The 26,448-nt window shown below is 34.8% G+C and overlaps 1 long non-coding RNA gene across 1 annotated transcript in view; it reads left to right on the top strand.

Moving 5' to 3' along the window:
- Nucleotides 1–3,230: 3,230 nt before the first annotated feature.
- LOC146996065 (uncharacterized) overlaps nucleotides 3,231–26,448 on the top strand; it is a 59,292-nt gene continuing 36,074 nt past the window's right edge. Inside the window, exon 1 of the long non-coding RNA XR_015042430.1 lies at nucleotides 3,231–3,440. This is a non-coding gene — a long non-coding RNA (uncharacterized LOC146996065). The remainder of the gene's footprint in view (nucleotides 3,441–26,448) is intronic.

The raw sequence follows: 26,448 nt of genomic DNA, 5'->3' as shown, positions 1-26,448 counted from the left end.
GAAAGAGATGTAATATTATTGTGTTACGAGAAAGTGGTCTTTCCTATGCTGAAACTGCAAAACAGGTGGGTGGTTCAGTGACTACATCTGGAGTCTGAAAGTTTTGTTTACGATATCAGGAGACAAATTCAATAAAAAACATACCAGGTTCTGTGTTCCTCCTTACTTGCTTTGGGAACATTAAATGTCCTGACTCGGAACAGGGAGCTTACTAAAGCTATATTCAATAAATTTGGGAAGTAGACAATACACACAGGAAGGGTATACGAAACCCTTTATTTTTCTCTCTTTACAATGATTTCCGGACTTCGGAATACAGAGACCAACCACTTGTGGTCTGAACGTAAGAATATAAAAATATTAACTAAACTCTAACTAAACTTAACTTTGGATTAATCAAACAAGTGCCTATTCCAAGATTGGCCGTATATTAGCAAAAAGCCGTATGTAGTACAGAGAACTGCTAACACTACGATACGTTTAAAATTATCAAGACGATTGAACCTCTGGCCTTGAAGGCAACCAGCAACCGAGTAAAACTACTATGGCAAGCGGCCTGCTTCTAATAGCTCCTTCCTCTCCCTTGCTTGGCAAAAAGCCACAACTTAAGTACTTGGCGTTCGCAAGACAAATTTGCATAAATTAGTTAAAGCTTTTAATTCTGGCCGGAAGTAGAAAATAAGAAGTGATAGTAAAGATTTAAAATAAAATAAACGTTAGTAAAACTTAAGATCCTTACAAACAAAGAAGGAAAAGGCCGAAAAAGGTACACCACATCTATTGATGACAGAAGAATAAAAAGACTATGTCTCCAAGATAGAAAAATGTCATCAGCGGCCATCAGAAGTGATCTGAATGATGCTGGTGTTTCTGTCAGTTCAAGAACAATCAGGAGAAGATTAACAGATGTTGGACTGAGAGGTAGAATTCTTATCTTAATTTTCAGCAACGAAAAAAAAAAAAAAAAAAAAGACTACAGTGGGCAAAGGAACACATTAATTGGACAGATGATCAGTGGTCACAAGTTATATGAAGTAATGAAACTAAGATATCGTTATTCGGTAGTGATGGGCGAAAATATGTAAGACGTAGAATAGGAGAAGAGCTACATCCTGACTACATTCAAGCAACTCTGAAGAACCCAGTTAGTGTTATGATTTGGTCATGCATGTCAGCAGATGGTAATGGTCGCCTTCATGTCATCGATGGGACACTGAATGCCAGAAAATACATTGATACTATTCTAGAACCAAAACTTCTACCTTCCATCAGAGATCTCTTTCCCAACAATGCTTCGTTTATTTTTCAGCAGGAATCTGCTCCTTGCCACACGGCCAAAATATCGAAAAAGTGGTTTCGTACAAAGAGCATTAAATTGTTGTCATGGCCAGGAAACAGTTCTGACCTCAATCCTATGGAAAATTTGTGGCACCGTTTGAGAACTCTTGTCCGAATGAGGCGCCCATCAAATAAAAAGGAACTAATTGAGGCTATAATTGTTTCCTGGCATCATGTAATAACGAAAGAAGAGCTTAAACTCTTGTCAGCTCAATGAAACATCGATGTGAAGCTGTAATCAAAAATAAAGGGTACCCTACTAAGTACTGATAACTCACTGCAATCATCACTATCTAATGTATATCGATAACTATTATCGTTTAACTTTTTTTGTATTGCAAATAATTGAATTTTGTGTTTTGTATTGAATTGAGTAATAAATTCTCTTTAAAATGATAATTACAAGTTTGCATTTTGTGAAGCGTAACGTTTTCTATAAGCATCCAAAGTTCAAAAACATAAAAATTTCCAAAAGCGTCCACAATTTTGGCCACCACTGTACAGCAACAGATACAATAGAATACGGTTGCAATTAGGTAAATCTGTGGCTTGGATTCACAAAACAGGCCCCGCTTCTTCAATACAACATCTAAGAAATACCTTACGGGACAATCAAGACATTGCTGCCATCATCCAAGAACACCAGCCATAACACACTGCAGAGTGTCCTACGTTACTCTAGCTGTCTTTTGACGAATTGTATTTTATAGATGATAAATGTCAGGTAGGGGGTGAATAAAAATTTGAACTTTTAAGCATCACCACGAAAGGTACGCTGCATTCTCTTGGCAGCTTCACTTCTCTTCGGTGATATCCAGTGACTTTCAGTCAATTTCCGAAACCTTTCCACAAACATTTTTTTTTTTTTTTTTTTTTATGGAACAATGTGTATGTTAACGTATTTCAAAGTTAAGTTCCACTTTTCAGTTCTCTCCTATTTGCTGTCAGAGCCTTCAATTGCTATTTGTCAGCAGACTGCTAAACTTAGGCAAGACATTTTGCATTGCACTATGCCAAGTGCATCTAGTAGAGGGTAGCAGGACCCTCATTGCTCTGGAGGACACCTCCAAAAAACTGCTTTCAAATTTTATTAATCCGAGATTCTCAATTAGCCAATCGGTTAATCTTCGGATTATAGTAACTTGGCGATTTTTTGGCGACCAACCCTGCTACAGCAACCTGCTAGGTTTTTTTTGGACGCCATTTTGTTTTCACGAAGTAAAGGCTTCTTTTTTCCAACAATCTGCTAGCCGAGTTACGCTTATGCTAGAACTTTTATGGAACAAAAGTGCTTAATAATGACGAAGATTAAGTGCGAAATTGGGAGAAAGTGCAGAATCACCCACTGCTTGCCGCGTTTTTAAGAATTGCACATACATGGTATCCATGTACACGTCGAGCTATTTTCACTTAAAAAAACATCCCAGAATTGCACAAAAATGGCATTGCGCACACTCTTGACTTTATCCATGTACACTGCTAAAGTCCTAGCTAGTAACCTTTATCGCGTTACCAAAATGTCGCTAAACTACCTGTTACCATATTCCAAAGATTAGCCAGCCAATCGTATTCAGTTACACTTATTTCTGTGTACAGTACATAATACGTATAGCACAACATTTTTATTTCGAAACTGAGCGACATTAAACACAGCGTTTTGTATTTATGATAGCACAACTTTAATTACCGTATATTCCCAAACGCGTACTTTCAATACAAAAAGTAAGCTCGAAACTTAGGGGTGTGGGCTAATCTTTAGAATACACCGGGTATAAAAATGGCAGATTTAAAAATGAGCATAAAAAATATATTTCTATATGTGCCTAAATGCTGTTAATGTAAGAGAAATGATATACCTTGTATGGTTTTCGTGGTGTTCTGCGCAGGTCGGCAGACATGTTGGATGGCTTTGTATGTGCTCTTTGGAAGAACCGTCTATGTATGGTATATTCTGATTTTATGCTGGTGAAAGTTCATTTTTATGAATCCTTGGATGTTCCGGTTCCCGTATCGGACTATTTTTGAGACTCCGCTGCATATTTATGAAGATATGAGCATTTACAAGTTTCAAGTTTGATCCGGAGCTCATTTGCATACAAATTGTAAGTTTACGCTTTTTTCTGCTTCATTAGACTGTGCAAAGTACTTTAGTTTTATATTTAGATTGCTTACACTTTTATTTATCTGTACACTGAATTTTGTTGAATTTCATAGCGTATTTTCCATTTTATGAGCATTTTACTTTTCGAACAGGCGGTTAGGCCTGGCGTGGCCGCCGTTTGTGTACAATTGAAGCCTTCTTATTTTGCACCAAGGGCATTACAACTTTCAGCCAACTGAAAATTATTATTTGATAACTTTGTTCTTCTTACTAGCAGAGACTGCTCGATAGATTGGTGCACTGATTTAGTGTGTTTTAATGCCCGCTGGACGATTTATTTGATTTTGCGCAGAATTTTTGTATTTGATTTGTAAAGGTATTTTACAAGAATTTATGTGTTTTTAAGCACATTTTGAATTTTGAGATCATTGTTAAGTGGTTTCAAATAATATGGTTCTGTTTTATTGAATGTAAGAAGATTTTGCTTAAATAAGATTTTATTAGTGATTATTATTGCACTGTACAGAAAATAAGAAAAATTCTGGATGTATTTTGTGTAAATTGCCGTTTGTATATAATTGTATTTGTCTACATATGTTTGTTTTAGAGTAAGCAGATTCTTTTATTTTTAACTTTGTATGCTTTAATATTACTCTTGAACCTAATTGATTTTATGCATTTTTAAATTATCAATTTTGGAACCCAGCCAATTAGTGTATTTTTATGGTACAATATGCTTAATACTGAGGAGAAAATGAAAGATAATACTTTTGCACATGAGGATGAGAGTTATATTGTGTTTATATATGCTTAATACTGAGGAGAAAATGAAAGATAATACTTTTGCACATGAGGATGAGAGTTATATTGTGTTTATCGTAAATAGTTTACACAGAGTTGTAGATAGCTCAAAGCTCAACGCAAAATTGGATGTGTATTCATTGATGAACTAACGTATGGTTTAAATAAGATATTTGTTAGCGATTTTAATGACAAAAAAGGTCCCGAAACGGTTTGCCCTTGTGGAAATGTTGATGAATTAACAGCTATGAAGGAGGAGATTTCGCGGTTGAGAAGTGATATGACTCGTGAGTTTCAGAAATCGTGTGCCGATGGCCCGCCTACTTACGCTAAAGTTGCGGCCAAGGGAACAGATGAAATAGTGATCAAGCCTGTTGCATGGATCTTATAAGAGATAGACTAACCCAGGCGCTCGTCATCGACATGTCGGCAAGAAAGAGTAGGGACGATCTGGTTTACTTTAACACTGAAACCTATGGCGTTTGTATTTTTTAATTATTGAATGTGATACATTGTATAGTGATGAGATTATGAAAGCCACAGTTTTTCCCAAATAGGATTTAATATATCTCATTAAAGCACTTTTTACTGCATTTCGCGCATTTTTTTCACGCGTAATTCTTGTACAAACATCTTGACTTTGGTAAAACGGTAAAAGCTCTAAGCACAAAATATATGAACTTAATTCTGCATACAAATAACTTAACATTAAATAAGATTGATAGTACGTGATGCTTTGAAATAAATAAGGTAAAATTAAACAAGATCTGATAATTTTTTTAAAAATTTAATGACCATTTTCAGGCAGTGATTTTCAAAACTATAATAACATTACAAAACAATCATTTATTTGATTATATCATCATTAACTTATTAACATTAAAGTGGAATATTTATTTTAGTAATTTATAAAATTCGGAGCATAAAATTTTCTGAGTGTAATGAAGGGGGAAAAAAAGGTAAAATAAAATCTAGAAGCATTCAGATTTTATATTACCTCAAAAGGAACCTTTTTTTTAACGTTTTGTGTGTTACCTATATTTATTGAATATCATGTTCTTCGCCCGTAAACCCCATGCATTTAAAAACAGCATATCTTTAGAATTTCCGCACTGGAGATAAAACTGTTATTTTCCGTACAGTGCTCGCTCTGAATTCGTTGAGTTTGTTAATCAAAAATTCGTTAAAATTTTAAAAAATAGGAAATAGATTAAAACAAGTTCGAAATTCGGCCGTCCAGATGCCCATGTTCGGGTGGAGGATTACATTATTCAAAATTTGATGGCTCTAGATACTGTCGTTTTCGTCACAAAGCGAGAAGCATACATGTATTCATGCAGATTCTTCATTATTTAATTTCTTTAAATATAATACAGGGCGATAATATTTGGTAACAACAATTTGCAAGGAGACACGGACATTTACAAACAGCGCAAAATGCCGCTTCGAAACTAAAAGCCTTTCTAGGCTACCGCCCTTTTGGGCTAATAAATTAAATTAACAGTAAATAAAAGAAATCTTATGCAGAACTAAAAATAAATTAAAAAAAATAATCACTATAAAATTCAACCAAAATTAATTATTACGGTTAGATACAATTTTAATATTAGAATTAAATGTATAAAAATTTTTAAGGAGTCAAAAGTGTTTATCACTATGATGTATTATGAAATATAATTGAAATAAAATTCCTTTATAGAAATTGGGTTATAATACTCATTTATAATTTTAAAAAAGCAGCACAATTTATAATTTTAAGCAAAAATTTCAAAAATTCGTTTTTAAATATTTTAGTCTTTTTTCTTGTTTACACCAATGAAAAGTATAAAAATTGCAAGAGATTTTTGCTTGTTTTAAATTTTCTATTAGTTCAGATTTAAAATATTATTTTCTAAAAGACGTAGTTACAAAAATAGGAAAAGCTAAAAGAATATCCAGCCCTGAAAGCATGCAATAGCTTTATAATTATTTGGAACGTTCATTATGCTTGATAAATATGCTAATTTTTTAAATCAATCTCAATTTCATAAATAAAAATATGTAGAAATTCTAATTTGTGAATTGAGGTTAAGATTAGGCGGTAGAGAAGAAGTGAGGAAGTTGGAGGAAGCAATCGCTGATGATGAGGGTCTGCAAGGAAACCTGGTCACTGGACGGAACTGTTTTATTAGGCCACGTGTGATTGTATTTACTGTTGACAATAATACTTTGATTGAAGAGTTATAATCTCTCTTAAAGAAAAACAGTTTATGTTCTGGAAATTGTATTAAACCTGTCTTCAATTTACCATCTAAAATCCAGAATGCTACTCACACAATTTTTATTGTTAGTGGATCGTGTCAGAGAGAACACCTCGAATCTAAATGCATAAATCGTGGATGGCGAAATTATGATTTGAAGCTCTTTCTGAGACCCAGACAGTGCACCAAGTGTTTCTCCTTCAGCCACTCTAAGAGGAATTGCCAAGCTGAAATTTGCTGTTCAAAATGCACAGGGGAACACTTAAGTAAGGAATGTAAGAGAAAAGAGTTGAGCTAAGTGATGAAGACTTTCCCGGATGCTCTGAAAGTGATGTTGCTATTACTCATGTGGAGATAAAAAATGCTACCGATCAATTGAGGCGGAAAAGTGCTCCAGGTCCGGACGAATCCAACATTTGTACAGATTTTAATTTATACTTTTTTAGACGTTTTTACTCTGCTTTTTAATCAGTGTTTGAAATTTTATTTATTCCCAAGAAATTGGAAACTCGGACGAGTTATCTTGATTCCTAAACAACATGAAAAGCATAGCTCAATCGTCTTACTTAGCGTCTTCGGTAAGGTTTATGAAAAGATTTGGATAGAAAGATTGAGATTTTATTTGAATAGTAAGAAATTACTTAGTCAGCGGCAATATGGTTTCTCTGCAGGGCGTTCAACAGATGACGCCTTATATGATGATATAGAATTTATAAAGCGCTATAGAAATTCTCAACATGTGGTTCTGTTGTCTCTGGAAGTCTCCTCGGCCTTCGACTCGCGAATTTACATACTCTGATCGAGCTGAAAACTCCTAAGAATTTGGTGCAATGTTATGCAAGTTATTTCTGTAATCGAAGAATTATGTATAATGTCTTTAAAAGTGAAGATACATAGGTGGGTTTAGATATTCCCATGGGATGTCCGCAGGGTTCTTACAGTGCTCCTCTGCTCTGGAATATTATATAGAACAAAGTTCTGATTTTAGAATTCCCCAATAATGTAAAGCTTATTGGTCATGCAGCTGGCTTGGCGATTATAATGAAAGAATATTCATTGGGAAAGCTTGAGCGTTTGTTTGAAGATGTTATGAAATTGCTGGAAGCCTGGAGGATCGGGGGGAAATTGGATCTTAATATAGCTAGGTGCGGGCACCAAATTTTAAATATCATGGTCAAAGAGTTAAATTCACAGATGTTATTAAATATCTTAGTGTCACTATTGACTGTAAATTGACTTTTGCAGGCCGCTTTTGAACTGTCCACCAATGTTCTGATAATATACTAATGTATTACAAACGATCGTTCTCCGGAGATAGGTATCCAGCAAAGCTCAGGTTTTGAGGGATATATTCAACAATGTTATAGCTAAAAAAATATTCTATGGAATTGGTGCTTGAGGATCCAGAGCGGGGGTATTGATTAGATTAAGGAGTAAACTTGTTTCAGTTCAGCGGAGTTGGTGTCTGGCGATCACAAGATGTTTTTGCCCTACTGTGTCGACCGAAGTGCTCTGTGTTCTCGCCGGCACGTCGCCTCTTTCAATCATGTATAAATTTTATTATGAAAAATTTTTATTGAGAACTCATAAATTAAATTTTAAGCTATATAACGATATTTTGATAACCAAACATATGTTTGTATGATCAAAATCGTAAAAACAACCTTGTATTTAGCGTTAAGTATAATGAAACACTCAATCGATTTCGAGGGCAGCTAAAGGTCCCTCCTCATCAGGAGAAAGAAATACCTAGAAAGAAGAAAATAAAGGAGTCTCAGAAACACGTGGTCCTTATCAGCACTGCACGTGGTTAAAACTGAATTTTTAATCAGAGTTGCACTGGCCGCCTACTTTTACTGAGCCAGGCTATCTGATCAAGCATAAAGGACAAGAAAAATTAGCGAAGTTAAAATAGGGAGCGAGGGGCAAATGCACCTTCACGCTCAAAATCTGAACTTCAAATAATGGAAAGCAACCACTGAACGGATTTTTATACCCTCTGGTAGTACCAAACGCGAGGAGGTAACGCCATCTATCGGCAAAAATAACTGAATTAAGATAGTAGAATTTTAAAGGCATTAGGAAGGACTGGATTGGACTTCAAATCATTAACTAAACCTGGTAAATCTTTGTGAATGTGAAAAGCCTCAAGAAAACCCAATTCGCCTATGGAAAGAAGCCTTTTGGATAATTTTTGCAGACCCAAAGTCAAAATTATGGTTAAATGTCCAACTATGATACGCTATTGAAGACTTGTTAATTTCGCCTTTTCTGACATAAGATTCATGTTCCTTGATACGAAACTTCAACGCTCTTTTTGTTTGGCCAATATATCTTAAACCACACTGACACGATATACTATAAATTCCCCAAGAATTCAAGACAGAAACGCAATCTTTTAGAATCGAAGGGTGAATTTTATTAATAGGGGAGAAACCGACTTGAAAATTGAATTTCTGGAGAATCCGTGAAATTTTATAGCTAACAGAAGGATAAAATGGAAGCACGACAAGGTCATTAATATTATTTCTAACAGTGGAATGTCTTCTTTGATGGGAATCTGAAAATTTTTTGACGGCTTTATCAATAATCACGGGAGAAAATCCACGGTCAATCGCAACTGCTCTCAAATAATTAAGTTCATTGGTAAGCAAAGATTCAGAGGAACAAACTTTAAGCGCGCGGAATACATAATAGTAAAAAGAAGCTATTTTTTGCTTAACAGGGTGGCATGACTTGGCATGGGGTGGTACACAAACTGCAAAGGGTTTACGGTACACGGTGGTGCTAAAATCAGTTTCATTGCGGATTATAAAAATATATGTCTGTATGATTTTTTACATCCTGAGAATTGTATTTTTTTAAAATTTTGATTGTGATTTCCCTGTAATCGGTGAAATACACTCATGTCCATAAATTAAGGATAATTCGGAGTCACGCGGAAATCGAACTCTAAAATAAATATATCACCTGTAAAATCACTACACACATTTTGAAGAATCATATGCAAATTTCAGGAAGTAGCCAGACGACACCGATGGTACGTCACAATGACGAGAGTGTAAGAGAGTGATATACAAGGAATACAAGCAAAGAAGTAAATTTGTACGCAGGCGCTTTATAAGCATTTCAGTGCAATAACCGAATAGTTATGACACAAAGGACGCATTTGGATGATTTTTTACGTGGTAGAATTATCGGCCTTCTGGAATGTGGGCGTACCCAACTGGAAATATCAGACGAACTTGGAATTGCCCAGAGTGTCATCTCCAGGCTTTGGCAAGGATTCCAAGATGATGGTAATGTGAGCAGACGTTACAGCACAGGTCGCCCCAGAGTTACAACGCCGAATGAGGACCGGTATTTGGCAGTTACTGCCAAAAGAAACAGGCGGAGCACAGCCTCAGACCTGTCTCGTCAGCTCTCTTCAGCCACTGGTGTGACAATTTCAAGGCAGACCATGTACAGACGCTTAGGGCAGATTGGTCTATATGCTCGTAGACCTGTCAGATGCATTCCACTTACTGCAACTTACTGCCGCCTGTGGTTAGCCTGGAGTAGAGAGCACACATTGTGGACACCGCAACAGTGGGCTTGTGTGATGTTTTCCGACGAGCCAGGTTTAGCTTGCTGTCTGATTCTCGCCGGACTTTCATATGGAGAGCTCCAGGTACCCTTTACCACCAAGAAAACATCATTGAACGACACCGTTACGGTGGTACAGGAGTGCTCGTTTGGGGTGGAATTATTCTGGGTTTCAGAACTGACCTGCATGTTCAAATTGGAACCATGAAAAGCCAAATCTATCAGGATGTCATTCTGGAACAACATATACGTTTGTTTCGGGGCGCCATGGGGCGCCACAATTTGTGTTTATGGATGACAACGCCCGTTCTCACCGTGCAAACATCGTAAGCGAATGCCTTTAATCGGAGGATATCACCCGTATGGACTGGCCAGCATTCTCACCGGACTTGAATCCAGTAGAGCACGTGTGGGACATGCTTGGCCGACGAGCTGCAGCCCGTCAACCTGCTCCTACATGCCTACCGGAACTTCGGAGAGCATTGCTTCTTGAGTGGTGTAATATCCCCCAAGATCAGATCGATAATTTGGCATGTCTAGGCGTTGTACGGACTGTATTGCATCGTCTGGGAGACATACAATGTATTAACAATCATACCAACCATGTAATATTGGTTTTTAGTAAATAGGTTTTTTTTTTTTTTTTTTGTAATTTGCTCCATGGAGAAAAAATCGCTAATTTTTTTAATATGAAACATATAGCATCTTTTTTTGCTCTTTACCTTTTGTTTAATAAATAAACTTTACAAATAAGTCAAATTTGTTTTGCTTCTAACTCTTCCTTTGCCTGATTTTGCATTATCCTTAATTTATGGACATGAGTGTAGATATTTATACTGACGGGTCGGGGCAGGACGGTAATTTCGGAGCAGCTTTTCTAATTTATTTCTATGGTACTGAAATTGTATCTAAAATGTTTAAGTTGAATTGTTATAATTACGTTTTTCAAGCGGAATGCTGTGCTCTCCTTTAAGACGTTACAATGAATTAAAGGTAGCTTTATAGGGTATTTATCCCACTTCCCTAGCGTGCCTTCGTGGTGTAGTGGTAAGCACGCTGGGCCGGTATTCCAGAGGTCCGTGGTTCGATTTCCGACGAAGGCGGTTGCATATTTTTCATCTTTTCTGCTTCCAAAAAAATTACCCAATGACTGTGACAGCTTGACCTGTGTAAATATTATACATATATACTCTGACTGCTTATCTATGCTGCAATCTTTGGCCTCGACCCGTACAGTCAATATTTTAATATATGAAATTAAGCATTTGTTGAAATCATTCACACAATGCATGGATGTTCATTTACATTGGGTAAAGGCCCATGTTGGCTTTATAGGAAATGAAAGAGCTGACGTGCTGACAAAACAACTTATTGACGACGGAAGTGTTGACTATTTTGAATTTATTTACGTCTGGCTCTAGGAGCTATGCCATTAGAATTATGAAAAATTTCTATTTGAACATCTGGACTTCACAATGGGAGGAATCTGATTATTACAGAACATTAAAATTAAAAAAGTAATGAGGCCCATTAGCGACATTGATTTAAATCAATTTTTGACCGACATGGCCGTTTTCCCGCGTAGCTCTCTAGATTTGGTTTGCAAAATACAGACTTTTGTGGTATCTGTCTTGTTGTTGGGAATGCAGTGCACTTTATTAACCCTTTCCGACACGCTACCTTTTAAAGTAGGAGTTTTGATTAAAAAAAAAAAAAAAAAGAAAGAAAGAAAAAAAAGAAAAAAAAAAGGTAGACGGTCTAATTAGGTCTAGAGGAGTAAACAATTAAAATTTTGTGAAGATAGCACTTATCGTTTTAATTCCGTGGGTGTGCCCAAAGTGGCATACTGATTGAATAGAGCTTCGAAAAGAGTGCTGAAACGAGCATTGTTGTCAATGAACTGACCGATGAGATGCGGAGTAACAAAGAGTACAGACTTTCAGTTGTCCTAGATTATCCGTGAGCCCGGTCTGGGCACACCTAGGGTTCGTCGTTTGATTTTGGGCAAGATTTCAAGGTAAAAATTTTAAACTAATATAGAATAAGGAGATTAGCATACAGCCAAAAAAGTAACATAGAAATTTCTTTTCAAATAACTCCTTTTATACTCTAAAAAAATCTGGAAGATTTCTTTGAAAAATGAGGGTCTTAAAAAACTAAACATGGCTAAAATATATGGACTGGTTTGTGTTGAGCTGCCATCTGCTATAAATAAAGAAGATTTAGGGTAACTTATAGTAACCTATAAATCCTTTTTCATTCAATTTTTCTGTGCGTACAGAAGGAAATTTTTAGGTGTGTCCAAACCGGACACACTGTGCCGCAAAAGGTTAATCATTGGCCTATGGTAAAAGATTTGAGAATAGAATGTTTTGGTAACAGCTCATTGAATCTTGACACCTTAAAAAGATTTGCAAAGTATGCGATGTCTGTTATTAACAATAAGAGAGAGGTTTTTGGTGTTTTTATTTGACTTGAATTCTCATGTCATATGATGTAAGTGGTTTTATGTATTATTGGTATGTTTATTATTTAATATTGTGTCCTGTATGTTTTTGAAATTTTATTTTAAGTACATAGCAACAGCTTAGGTACATTGTAACTATAGTACATAACTACAGTTTAGGTACATTTTAATTGTATTTTAAGGTTTTAAGTGTTTTTAACGCAATTTATTCAATTTTAATAGTCACCAGTGGGATTTTATATAATTTGTATACAGTACTCCGGAGGTCCTAAAATTCTTCAACAAAGCTGTACAATGTGACTTTGTTAAATACTCCCAAGTCTTTAATTATCAAAGTCTCTTCGAAGATAGAAGCGTCAGACCACTTGCAGCTCACACCTTCATGGGAGGAGGCGACAACTTTTTCACTTAGCTCCTCAATTTGGTAGCTGTTTATACTTCCAATGCATCTGATTTTGATTGAAGTTCTTCTGTAGCTTGAATATTATTCTTAGAAATCGATAAAACTAATTCTGTGAGATTTTTCGCATTGTGATGATATAGTAGTGTTGTAAATAGGTTGCTTAGGTTGTTGTTGAGTTGCTGTAGTGTATTGCGTTAAATAGTTGTATTAAAATTGTGTTGTATAGTTGTATTGTGTTGTGTTGTATTTAGCACTATTGATTGAGGTTGTTTAGTTGTATTTGAATTTGTCATTGGAACTATTGCTGTAGTGTATCTTCTCATATTATTGTCATTGATTTGCATTGTCTTGGGTCCTCCTTGAAAGCTATGATCGCTCGTCACGTTTTGCGAACTTGTCCGATTGGATTGTCCTGATCCTTTTGGTACTTCTCTTCTTCCCCTTTTTCTCATCTGAGATTTTCTCCACGTCCGGATTTCTTTATGTCAAGTGCCCTTGGGCTTTAATTCTGGAACCGGCAACATTGCTCTTCGCAATTGCTCGGTCAATTATAGAGTCTAAGTCTAATGTTTGATGAGCTAATTTGCCGATTTATGGGGGGTTTTGTCCGCGAATAATGTTACATTGTCAATTAATTTTTATTTTTTGCTTATGCTGAGTTTTAATTATTTTTATATTTTTGAATCTTTTGATACAGCTTGAAATTGGTAGTTTAATAGCTATTAGGCAAGATTATGTTCCATAATCAAGATTGAATTGATTGGATTGTATAATGTACAAGATTGAATTGTATTATTACAATCACAATTACAAATACTATGATAATAAACACTGTTTGGGTATGGTCCTTTGCAGGTCCTTTTCCCCCCTTGGGAATTCGTTGATAAGTCCTGGTGGTGTGCTGGTCATTCCTGTTGTTTGTGTGGTTCATTGTGAAGTTTTATTAGGTTACAGCCGAAAACATCGCGGACGAAAACGTCGCGGAGAAAACAACGCAAGGCAAAAACGTCGTGCTACAAAACATCGTGGGAGAAAACATCGCAACGAGAAAACATCGCAGTTCTAAAACATCGTGGTACAAAACATCGTCGTCGAAAATAAAGCGGTTCAAAAACTTCGCAGTTTAAAAACATCGTCGTCGAAAATATCGTGGTAAAAAATAAAGTATCTACAAATCATCGCATGACGATAACATCGCAGACATGCTTCTTTCAGGCTTTAATAACTGTAAATGGATATTCCCATATTGATTTGTGATCGCAAGATGGAAAGAAGGATAATTTTTACTTTCATACTTTTTATTAACTAATAAATTTTTGCTGAGAAAATAAGAACGAAACTTAAGCATAGAAAATTAATGCAACTTATAGCACTTAATAGAATTTTAAACCGACATAGTTAACTAACAAAGGCCATTAATAAATCATTTTTATAAAGTTTTTACTGGTAATTTTTCATGAAAAGTATAATCTATAATTTGCATTTAATTTTCTATGCTTAAGTTTCCTTCTTACTTTTTCAGCAAACATTTATTAGTTAATAAAATATGTGAAAATAAAAATTATCCTTCTTTACATACTGCACTCACAAATCATTATGGGAATATCCATTTACAATAATTAAAACCTGAAAAAAGCATGTCTGCGAAGTTATCGTCATGCGATGATTTGTAGATACTTTATTTTTTACCACGATATTTTCGATGACGATGTTTTTAAACTGCGAAGTTTTTGAACCGCTTTATTTTCGACGACGATGTTTTGTAGCATGATGTTTTAGAACTGCGGTGTTTTCTCTTTGCGATGTTTTCTCCCACGATGTTTTGTAGCACGACGTTTTCGTCTTGCGTTGTTTTCTCCGCGACGTTTTGGTCCGCGATGTTTTTGCCGCGATGTTATCGGCGGACACCATTTTATTATTACGGCTGATTCTGCCTCTCCGTCTGTGTCTTGTTTAAACGTTAGTTTGTGTGTTCTATGTGTTTTTCCTTATTTTTAGTTGATTTATTAACCTTTTCTTATGCTTGGTTAGTTATTTTATGTTCTCTTCTTTCCTTTTGTGTTGTTTAAATCAGCATGTTTAAAATAAATTTAATGCGTGATTGAGAATTGATTGTCAATTTTTGAGTTCCCTTGGTTTTGTTATACTAACTTTTTAGTTACTCGGAAACTCCGGCTTTGGGGACCCGATATTAATGTGCAGTTAATTTAGCTTATTATCTCTCTTTCTTCTTGTTCTTGTTCGGTCAATAAAATGGGGTGGGGGACCAGGGGTCTCTGCCTGCCGTCGTTTTGGTTTGGAGGGGGGAATGACCCATTCATAATCATGCGGTCCTGGTATGACGAGGTGGATTGGGTCTCCCTCGTATTGTGACCTTGTAAGGTTTATCTATTTAAAAGTTATTTTAGTAATAGAAAAATTGCTTTTAATTGTTTTAAAGATAAGAGTAAAGACTTAGTAATGAATATTTATAAGGGATGCCCTTAGGGCTCCTGCAGTGCTCTGGAACATTAATGTGGATAACTTGCTGAAGCAGAAGTTTTCTCAAAATGTGAAATTGATTGCATATGCTGATGATATTATGATGCTTATAAAACAGAATTTCCTTGAAATAATGGAAAAATTTCTTGATGAAACTCCTCTAATACTGAGTGATTGGCAAAACAAAGAAAATTACAATTTAATATTGCAAAAACATGTGCATTGTTTTTTCCCAGAGGAGGAAGCAGCATTATGTATGTTTGTAATTTGTGTTTATTATGTTTGTAATTTGTGTTTGTTGGGCTGCCACCTTTCTCAGTTCTATACGAATTTTATTATGAGAAATTTTTATGTCAGAACAATTTAGAACTGGACGAATGGACTTGAAAATGTATGAAGATTATTTAGTTACAAAGAATGTTTTTGAAAAATTTAATATTCATTTAATACATCCTTCCAATAGTTTTGTTTTTGATAAAAGTAGTCCAACTGTTGATGTATTTCATTTTTATACAGATGGTTCTGGGGTCGGAGGAAGCGTAGAAGCTGCCTTTGTTGTTTTTGGAACTAATGTGGATTGTAGAATGTATAAGTTGAATATATATAATTCAGTTTTCCAAGCAGAAAGTGAAGCGTTCAAACAAGCCTTATTATAGATTAAAAATAACCTTGTTTATACCCAGGTCTGTAAATATTTACACTGACTGCCTGTCATTTCTCCATGTGCTCTCCTGCCCAGACAATTTCAATCCATTAATTGTCGAAATTATCAGTCATTTAGAAACTTTGAGCTCATATTTGAATATTAAGCTACATTGGGTTAAAGCCCATATAGGTTTATTGGTAATGAGAGGGCCGACAGCCTGGCCAAGCAGGCGGTCTCAAATGTCAGTGCAATAGATATTGAAGTAACAGGTTCGAAGAGAATTGCTATTCGAAGAATAAAAGAATTTTTTTTGAAGAACGTCAACAAATGGAAAATACAGTGGTTCTCTTCACCTAAAAACAAAGGATTTATGGAACTAATCAAAACCACGAATAAAATGAAATGTATGAACAATATTGACGTTAATCAGGTTTTAACTGGACATAGTAGGTTTCCGTTCTATTTCAACCGATTTAATTTGCAGGAAAATAAATTATGTAATAGTTGTCAGGTTGATGGTAATGCTAGGCATTTTGTGGTTGATTGTAATTTAACAGCCCCTATTAGACAGATTTTTAACATTACTGATTTTAACGTAAGTGCCATTAATTTTAAAGTTTTTAAATCTTATAGCATTGCTCTAATGAAGCTTATGAATCAAAATAGGGCGCTTGTAGGAATCTTCTGTTAAAATTGAATTCTGCATTTATATAGGTTTTAGATATCTGTGGTGTTCTATGTTGTGAATTTCTGTTTATGGTTTGTTTTTTGTTTGTTTGTTTGTAATTTTGTGTTAGATGAGCTTATTTATTTTTCATTTAGTATATTTGTTTGTTGTTTGGGGGCGACTGCTTTACTGTCTGGCCTCGTTTGTGGAGATACGGAATTTTTTTTTTTTTTTTTTTTTTTTTTTTTTTTTTTTTTTTAATCTAAGGGGATACTCGTGCCCAGGTGAGCTGAAGGGAGCTTCCAGTTCTTACAAATCTTACCTTGCAAGGTTGCAAACTTTGAATGTACTGCAATGTGTCTGGAACGTTGAGAACTGACAAGCGAATAATCTTTTAGTTCTGAGAGATAAAACGCAAACCTATAAAGGATTAATTACCCTTTATTATTCAAAATAAATTTAGCAGACGATTCCTTGTTGGAGTTACAATAAAGCCTCTACTTGGGCTTGAACTCAGGAATAATGACCAATAAAACGTAACTAAAAAGATATAACCGAAGCTATCAAGATTCTAACAATGTTGGCCTCTTAACACTAAATAACGGCGGAGCTATCAAGGGCCTAAAGTACGGCCGAGCCTAATAATAGCTTAAAAGAGAGCAGCCTAAAAAGGGGAACGCGCGTTAGTCGGAATCACTGGTTCTCTCTAACGAAGTCATGTGTATATGATAATAATATATGTATAATTTTTCAATAGAGGAAGCGTTGCATGAATATCTTCGAATTAAGTGTATGACTATGGAATATTGAATTGGTCAATCATGCCCCTATGGAAGGTACTCGACTATGTTTTCTTTGTCACAAAACTGCAAAGAGCTATGTACTCGGAATTGCTGAACCTTTGCATCGAAAATTAATTTTGATTAATATTTTACAAATTGCAGGAATAGCTGAAAATATATAAATTTAGAAGCAGGTTCACGTTTATTCAGTATTGGAAATGCGCAAAGAAGAGAGTACAAGTTGTGATTCAAAATACATACTTTTCAAGCACTGTATATGTTTAATGAATAAATGTATTTTGTTGTAAATTTTGATTTTACTTAATTTGTTGGCTGACATAAAAATCGATGGCTTTGTATCTATGTTAGGAAGCTTACAATTCATTTAAGCAATTCAAATGAGCTAACGAATATCCGTAAGAGTTATGTAGTTTAGATTTAGCTAATTAAGATGAAACATAAATCCTTGAGTGCGCTAGCATAAAAATTGATGGCTTTATAGCTATGTAAGGGAATTTACAATTCATCTACCCTGCTAAAAATGCCTCATAGAAACCAGTAAAACTTTTTATGGGTACCCATAACATTTTATGGGTTTCTATTGACTTTTACTGGTTTCTGATGGTCTCTGTGGGTTTTTCTTACTGGTTTCAAAATGACCCATATAAACCAGTAAAACTTTCTACTGGTACCTATAGAATTTTTGATGGTTTCTATTGACTTTTACTGGTTTCTATTGATCTCTGTGGGTTTTTCTTACTGGTATCACTTGACACCCATACAACCAACATCAATGGCAGAACTTTGTACTGGTTTGTATAGGTTTATATTGACTATTACTGGTTTTCTTACTGGTATCAATATAATAATAAATCTTCTGTTGGTTTATATGGGTTATGCTATTTTTTTATCTGACGTTAATAGACTTCTTGTAAACAATAAAATTAACATAATGAAAATATGATCTCTTTAAGACCATCAGAGTAACCTGGAAACGCAGGTGGTCGTTTTAGAGAGGGTTTTTACTAAATATGCTTATTTATTTGATTTAAAATTTTTTTTCGGAAACAATAACAGTAATCATAATACACCACACACAACGAGGTCTCTCTAAGGCGACCAGCCGAAAATAAAAATTCATCTTTGCAAGTGGTCGCCTTAGAGAGGTGATGCTCAATACCAATATATACTCACGTTCTCAGAGATACGTTTATCTTTTAGAGGTGGTCATTTTAGGGAGATTGCATCTACGGAAGGAATCTCTCTAAGGCGACCAGCCACACTCGCAGAATTTTCTTTGTGAATGGTCGCCTTACAGAGGGAATATTCAATACCAAAGTATACTTATGGTTTCAGAAATACTGGTCTCTTTCAGAGGTGGTCGTCTTAGGGAGGTGGTTTTTGTTACGAGTTGGTTCTCTGAATACACACACATAAGCACTTACATTTCTGATATTACATAACTCTTCTTAGTTGAGTTGCTTATAAGCAACTCAATTAAGAAGAGTTATGCAGTTTAGATTTAATTAGGATGATACATAAACCCTTCAGTGTGCTGACATAAAAGTTGATGGCTTTCTAGCTAAGTAAGGAAGTTTCTAGCTAAGTAAGGAAGTAAGAAAGTTCTGGAATATAATTTGTAAAATTTCTTTTTAATAAATGTGATCTACAGCTGGATAATTAGGCTTTTAATAAATTCATGATTACGTTTTAAACTGAGATGAATAAAAATATCAAGAGACATATACAGAATAATCATATACCACTGAAAATCGCCCGTCCAGCATTCTGAAATTGCAGTAACCGCAACTGTTCAACCTCCGTCTCTACAACGTTTGAAAAAGGGATTCATCGGGGGCAAAATTCAGCCAACCTTAGTAGAGGTACTTATAACTACGAAGGGGGAGAAGAGAGGATGAAACAGGAAAGAATTTTGTTAATGGAGGCTACTGATGATGCGGATGAGGCAGCGAATTTCTGAACAATGCATTGTCACGAAATGTACAGGCGCTGTGAGATAGCTTTCCCGCAAAGCAGGTTTCGGTTGCCATAAATTAGCAAGGGAAGGCAGGGTTGCCCCATTTGGCGATAAATCGTCCGTTTGGCGTCAAAACTGGCGATATACCATGGACGGTTGGAGAACCTTCTGGAACGAATTCTTCCCGGTTTAGACCAGAATGTTCTCGAACACAAGCCGAAAGCTATATATAAACCCCCTGCTGGTCCGCAGTCAGAGCGCCTCGTCGAGGGGGCGAGTGTGTGTGACTCGAGAGTGCGAGATAGTGTCTCGAGTTAGTCAGTCCGTGCGGAGTTGATCGAGTTGACAGCCGGGCAGCGAATGACGAGTGGGTCGTCGAGTGCATCGATGTCTCTTAGTTTATCGCGGTTAGTGCATCGTCGAGAGAAGAGTGTCAAGCTCTGCGAACGACTGAACCGAAGAGTCGAGAGCTGTGCTCTGTGTGTCGTCGAGTGCATCTCGAGTTGTGGCGTGGAGAGTCTCGAGAGTACGTGGAGTTCCGAGAACGACCGAGTAGAGTCGGGAGCTGTACCCTGGTGCTTTGCAGTGAAGCTGTCTCCACCGTTATTGCCTGACATTGTGAAGGCTGTGTCACTGATTGTTCCAGCGTGTTTATTGTCGATCTTCGACGACTGTAAAAGTGTTTTGGAGCTGTCCTGATTAATATTGGCTAAATAAAGTGTGTTTCGATACTTCATCAAGTGTCGTTGTTATTCACTCCAAATCTACGAACCCCGTACGTAACAACTGGTGTCAGAAAATAACGTAACAGTATATTCATTGCTGGATGGATAATAGCTGTCTGTGCAATTTAATGTCAGGTCCGCACGTTTATAGGCTTATCTTCCGACAACTTGGAACAGAGACTTTGATTATTAATTTGCCTTGCAAAATTCGTAGCTGCTAACAGAGCCGGGACGAGGGTGAGGCATTTGCCTCAGGTAAACAAATACAAGGGGTGTCAAATTACTTATAAATATTCGGAAATTTATTTTTAAAAAGAAATTGCAATTTTTAATTTTTAATTTTGGAATGTATCAAAGAATATAAAAAAATGTGTTATAAACAACGTACCTGAAAAAAAAATAGCATTAATTTATTATCAAAAGAGATGAGCTTTCGCATTTGTGTATATATTACTAGCAGCTTCGCTGCCAGACTTCGTGTGGCTTTTAAATGTACCAGAAAAATGGCTGAAGGAAACACCAAACGTTAAATTTAAAAACTGCGTAGAATTTTACTCTGCAGAACAACTTCATAAAAGAAAGTTATTACGTATAATAAAATTACGATAAAATAAGTAATATCCCTTAATACAAATATTAATTATCCTAATAAATAAATTAACCAACTTCCCTTTGCAAAATCTTAAGAACTCAAATGGTATAAAGGAGGTTAAGAACTTTGTTTCCTAAAAAAAATCACTCAAAACTTTTCAATATCTTAAAAACTATGAAATGAGCAATAAATAACATAAAAGAATACAAAAAAACCAAGAATTCTGAAAAGCAAAGTATAATTAATGATATTTTATCTTATATTTTCGAGAGAAAAAAAATTACAATGAAATAAGCTATATCTCTTAATACAAGTATTAATTATCCTAATAAAAAAAATTAACCAACTTTCCGTTGAAGAAACAAAAATCATGCAAAACTTTTCAATATCTTACAATCAGTCAAATAAGCAAAAATTAATATGAAAGGATCTCAAGAAACATAAAATACCGCGCAGAATTTTACTCTGCAGAACAATTTTATCAAAAAAAATCTATAAAAATGTATTATATATATAAAAAAATGACAATGAAATATTCCAATCTCTTAAAAACAGTGACATAAGAATTACGATGAAAAATTGTTGCCACACCCATATTTGTAAAAGAATGAAACTATTCAAAATGATGCGATTTCATCAGCTCACTTTGTTAAATAAATTAGTATTTAATCGATTTATTGAAAGACGAAATTTATTTTAAGTTCGTAAAATAGCTAAGTGCCTACGTTTCATGACGATGTGAAAATGGAGTGTGTAGAGTAAAATCTCGCTTTCCTATAGCCCATGATGTCTCAAAATGACGCGATTTCGTCACAAAACATAAAATAAAAAAAGATTCGAATTCGAATTCGAATTTCGAAAAAATTGCTTCGAGGTGCACTGGCTCTTGTCGAGATGCACCTATGTACCAAATTTCGTAGCCGTGGGTCTATTAACTTACGCGCAGTGCGAGCGAAAGACACACACACACACAGAGAGAGACTTTCTTTTATTATATGTTGAGATTTTCTACCATTAACAGTTATTATTGAAAGTAGCAACTAATTTACATTTTATGTTAGCAGTAGAGATTAAATTTTCCCAGAAAATATCATACTGCTGATATTAGTAGACCTTTGCTATCTCTCATTAATTTGCCCTTAGCTATTTCCACTTCGTCATAACAAGCTTCCCGAAGTCCACTAAATGAGCATAGAGGGCGACGTAATGGCTGAGTTTTGAAATTGCATAAACCCCTTTTGGAAGAGCATCAGAGGAATAAACAAGGGTGACTGAAAATGAAACGTACCATATTATTAGTTATCGCTGAATTATTTTTTTACCCCCCCCCTCAATAAATTTTTAATGACCGAGGCATATTTTTGACCTTGTATTCACACTCAGTTTGCGCGGGAACTGTACATATACATTCATGTGTAGTTATTTCCGAAGTAGACGCATAATGCTTATGGATTAAACAAATTGGCTTATTTGCTTTGTGGAGTAATGTAAATGTATAATATGAGAAATAATTTTTTTTAAAAATAATTCTGTTGTTTAGAATGAAACAATAAAATAATTTTTTTAGTTTTAAAGATATAAAAAAGGAGGTTTAAAATTTTTAATGTTTTGTATGAGATTAAGACTGGTTTATTCTGGTTTATTTTAATATAATATATCGATCTTGACTTAACACGAAATCGGTACTATTCGGTTTCGAGGGCCGTAAAAAAATTGCAGCGAAAATGTATGCGCAAAAGCGCCAAATCTAGCAAACGCGCCCATTTAACAGCGCGCCAAATCTAGCGTTCGCGCTGATTTCAGATTGCGTAAGTTTATATAGTTTTGTATTTCTTAAAGCGCCATTGACATACTAGTTTAATTTTTAAATCCTTTTTTGATATCCTATGGATTTAACAATTTGGGAATTGTCCATGACGAAAAGTCGGCAATAGAATTTTGGGTAAAGTGCAGAATCACCCACTACTTGACGCGTTTTTAAGAATTGCATATACTCGGTATCCATGTGCACATCGACCCATTTTCACTTTAAAAAAAAATTCTATAATTACACAAAAATGGCACTGCGCACACCCTTGACTTTATCTATGTACACATCGACCTATTTTCACTTAAAAAGTAAAAGAAAATTGACACAAATCCAATTGTTTTTACCCTTGTAAAAAAGCGGCAAACAAATAAGTGGGCGATTGTGCACTTTACCGAGAATGTTTTCAAAGAAAAGGCATCATTCATTATAGAAAATTACGTTTAAACAACCAACGAGATGAAATTATGCTTTAGCGATAAGTCGGTATCGATATAGCGATGCAGGCATCCATTAAGTTATGTTTAGCAATTTTTATATAAAATTTAATAATGATCTGAAATAGTTATTTACTCTTATGCTTCCATTCAGTCAAGTTTAGCCTTTTTCATGTAAATTATAATAATAAAAAAGTATTATATGAAATTAACCTTTTATATAAATTAAAACATCAATCTTAAATAGTTATTTACTATTATACTTCCTTTCTTGCCGCAATTATTAGGGTTGGCGCAATTATTTTTGGCAGCATTGGCAACAACAATAGTTTGGCGATTTTTGACGGCCCTCACCGAATAGTACCACGAAATCTTTTAAAAAGTTTAGCTTTGTTCCGTTGATTGTAACCTGATCAGTGTAAAAATATATATAAAAGATGCGCTTCTTGCTAATGAAATTTTAATTAACACAGTTTCGGGAAAACTGAAGAGTAAAAGAAAGAAAACTAAATGATTGCGATGAATTCTTTATTTAAGATTATATATTTGTAATAATAAAATTCCATAGTCAAGAATACACTTAAAATTCTAACTGTATGTTCTTTTCATTTTTAATGGCGACGTTCCCTTATTTGAAAGTACGTGGAATTAAATCCACAGCCCCGTAGTCAAGTTGTTTTTCCCGCCTTTTCTACACGTACAGTTATAGAATGTTCTGGAAATATTTAAAGCGAACTGGATTGGCTGACAAGGCTGACGTCATTTCTTTGAAGCTCCGCCTTTCCAGAGGCTATAAAAGGACTCGCAAAAGAATATCGGGGCTTTTTCTTAAATTTCTTCATACAAAAAGTTATTAGTAATTTTTTTTATTTACTCCGGTTATCTGATTTTGTAACTGCTATTTCTTCTGAATAACAATAAATGGATTCTGCTTTTTAAACTTATCGTCTGATAATTTAAGCTACGACTACATTTATGATTCTTCACCAATCTATTTATTCGGGACAAAAGCTGGTACATCACATATATATATAATTAAAACATCCAGTATTAAAACATCAAATTTAAGCATTAAACAGATATATAATACGGAATTAAAACATCATAATTTGTTAGACCAAGGGTGGAAACTTGTTCTTTGCTATAAATAAAAATTAGTTTGAAACAACTGTCAAAGCTTCGTGATGCTATAGTATACTTCAGGAATGATGCTTTCGTGGAGAATGTTCTGACAGAACGTTTTCATATTCAAGTTGCAGAAGCCAATCCAATCACTATGAACTGTTCGAACAAGCTGCCTATATTAACCCCCGCATTAACGGAAAGACCAGGAACATAGAACTTAGTACTTTCTAAGAAGAATTTTCGCGATCAGAAATATTTCTTTAAGTACTTAAAATGCAAATCGCAAGTTTTAGAACAAATTGTAGGGCATTATTTGTGGAATTATGTTAAAAGTATAAAAGAAAAAAAAAAAAAAAGAAAAGAAAGAAAGAAATAAAAAGTATAAAAGTCTGAAAGCTTTCAGATTTCAGGGCGTTTTTTTAACGTTTTGCGTGTTACCTTTATTTATTAAATATTATGTTCGTAAAATAATTTTTAAATGAGCCTATCTTTAGAATTTCTGATACACAGTTTCGCGTGCTGGAGATAAAAACGTTCTTTTTTTCGTGCATTCTTGCCATTGCTCGGTTTGAAATCGTTGAGTTTGTTAATTAAAATTCGTTTAAGTTTTACGAAATATGAAATAAATAATAACAAACATATGACATCATTCTTTGAAAATACAGAATATTTTTAATTAGATAAATTGTAAATTAAATGCATTTTTAATATTTAAATCAATCCGAGTCAAAAATAAGAAACGAATATTCTTAAAACTGTATCTAGTATTATCTTAAAAGGAATTTAGAAGCAAAATGCACTTTCTTGTGCTAACAAAATCAACCCCAGATCGTGGTAATGTAATCAAACACAGCAGTTTCAAGTTAAAACGTGAACTAGTATCCAAAGACTACGCAAGTTAAACTGGCTCAGTAAATTTACAGGCACATCAGAATCTAGTACTGGCAGCGATTCCGGATTTGGGATTTTTCCGGATTTTAGATCATCAATTTAAATCTGGTAAGATGGCATGCAGAAATTATACAATTAAAAATATGAAATAATTTATGAAATAAAGAGCAGTTATGAAAGTCTAAAGGGTATCAAAATTTACAAAAAAAAAAAAAAAAAAAAAAAAAAAAAAAAAAAAAAAAGCTTAATATTTATTTGTTTACTTTATTAAACATTTCTTTCGATTTAAGTTGTTTAAGTTGCTTCGTTTTTTGTGCTAATACTTTCTCTTTAATTCTATAAACAAACATAATTTCTTGTTCAGCTACAAAGTCCTACTGTTCAAGTCCTGTAATTGCTGTGTCGAGAATGCCGACTAGTCAATCGATATTTGTTCGTTTTCAAAAACCTCTCCGTTTCTTCACTATCAGTAGCGGTATTTTCTGGATCTAGAACCATACTACAGATTTCGCCGTCCGTTAATTGATTGATGATTTGGGCACTGTCATCGCAATGAAAACCTTCTGTTATATCATCTTCATTTATTACCGCTTCTCCACATTTCTTTACAAAATCTATTAACTATCTATTAACTTTACAAAATCTATTAACTTAAAATTTCACCGTTACTTTGCGATATCCGAAAACCTTCAAATTCGCGACTATCATGTTTCTGATGTTATCGTATCATGTTTCTGATGTTATCGTCACGCGATGATTTGTAGATACTTTATTTTTTACCACATTTTCGACGACGATGTTTTTGAACTGCGAAGTTTTTGAACCGCTTTATTTTCGACGACGATGTTTTGTACAACGACGTTTTCTCGCACGATGTTTTGTAGCTCGACGTTTTCGCCTTGCGTTGTTTTCTCCGCGACGTTTTCGGCTGTAACCGTGTTCTTGATATTAACTGTTATAGGCGACTTGTTGTTTATTGACTCGTGAGAATTTTCTTGGCATGCTGATATCATTCTGGAGATTATATAGTAGTTGGGGAATTTGAATGCTCAGAAAGGCAGTCAGTAGGGATGGGGATTGTTACAAGCGCTGCTTGTGGTAAAGAGAATGCAAGAGAAGAAGGCACCTATATCTGCAAAACTTCGGAGAGGCGGAAGAAAAGGAAAAACTGCAGAAGTTGGTATGTACTACTTCCATGTCCCTTCCATAAGATCTGGATCACACGTAGTATGTATGTTACCGTGAAAGACCGAAATTGGAGAATGTCGACTTTCACCGGAGAATGTCAACATTCACCAAAATACATCGGTGAAAGATCGAATATTTCTTTACATTCTTGTACATTCGGACCCTCACCGGTGTATGTCGACAATCACAGATAT

The sequence above is a fragment of the Stegodyphus dumicola genome, chromosome 8 (genome assembly GCF_044657685.1).
Source record: "Stegodyphus dumicola isolate Sdum_Otavi_A_Nest chromosome 8, ASM4465768v1".
In the NCBI taxonomy this organism is placed as follows: domain Eukaryota; kingdom Metazoa; phylum Arthropoda; class Arachnida; order Araneae; family Eresidae; genus Stegodyphus; species Stegodyphus dumicola.
This window is presented reverse-complemented; position numbering and strand designations above follow the sequence as displayed.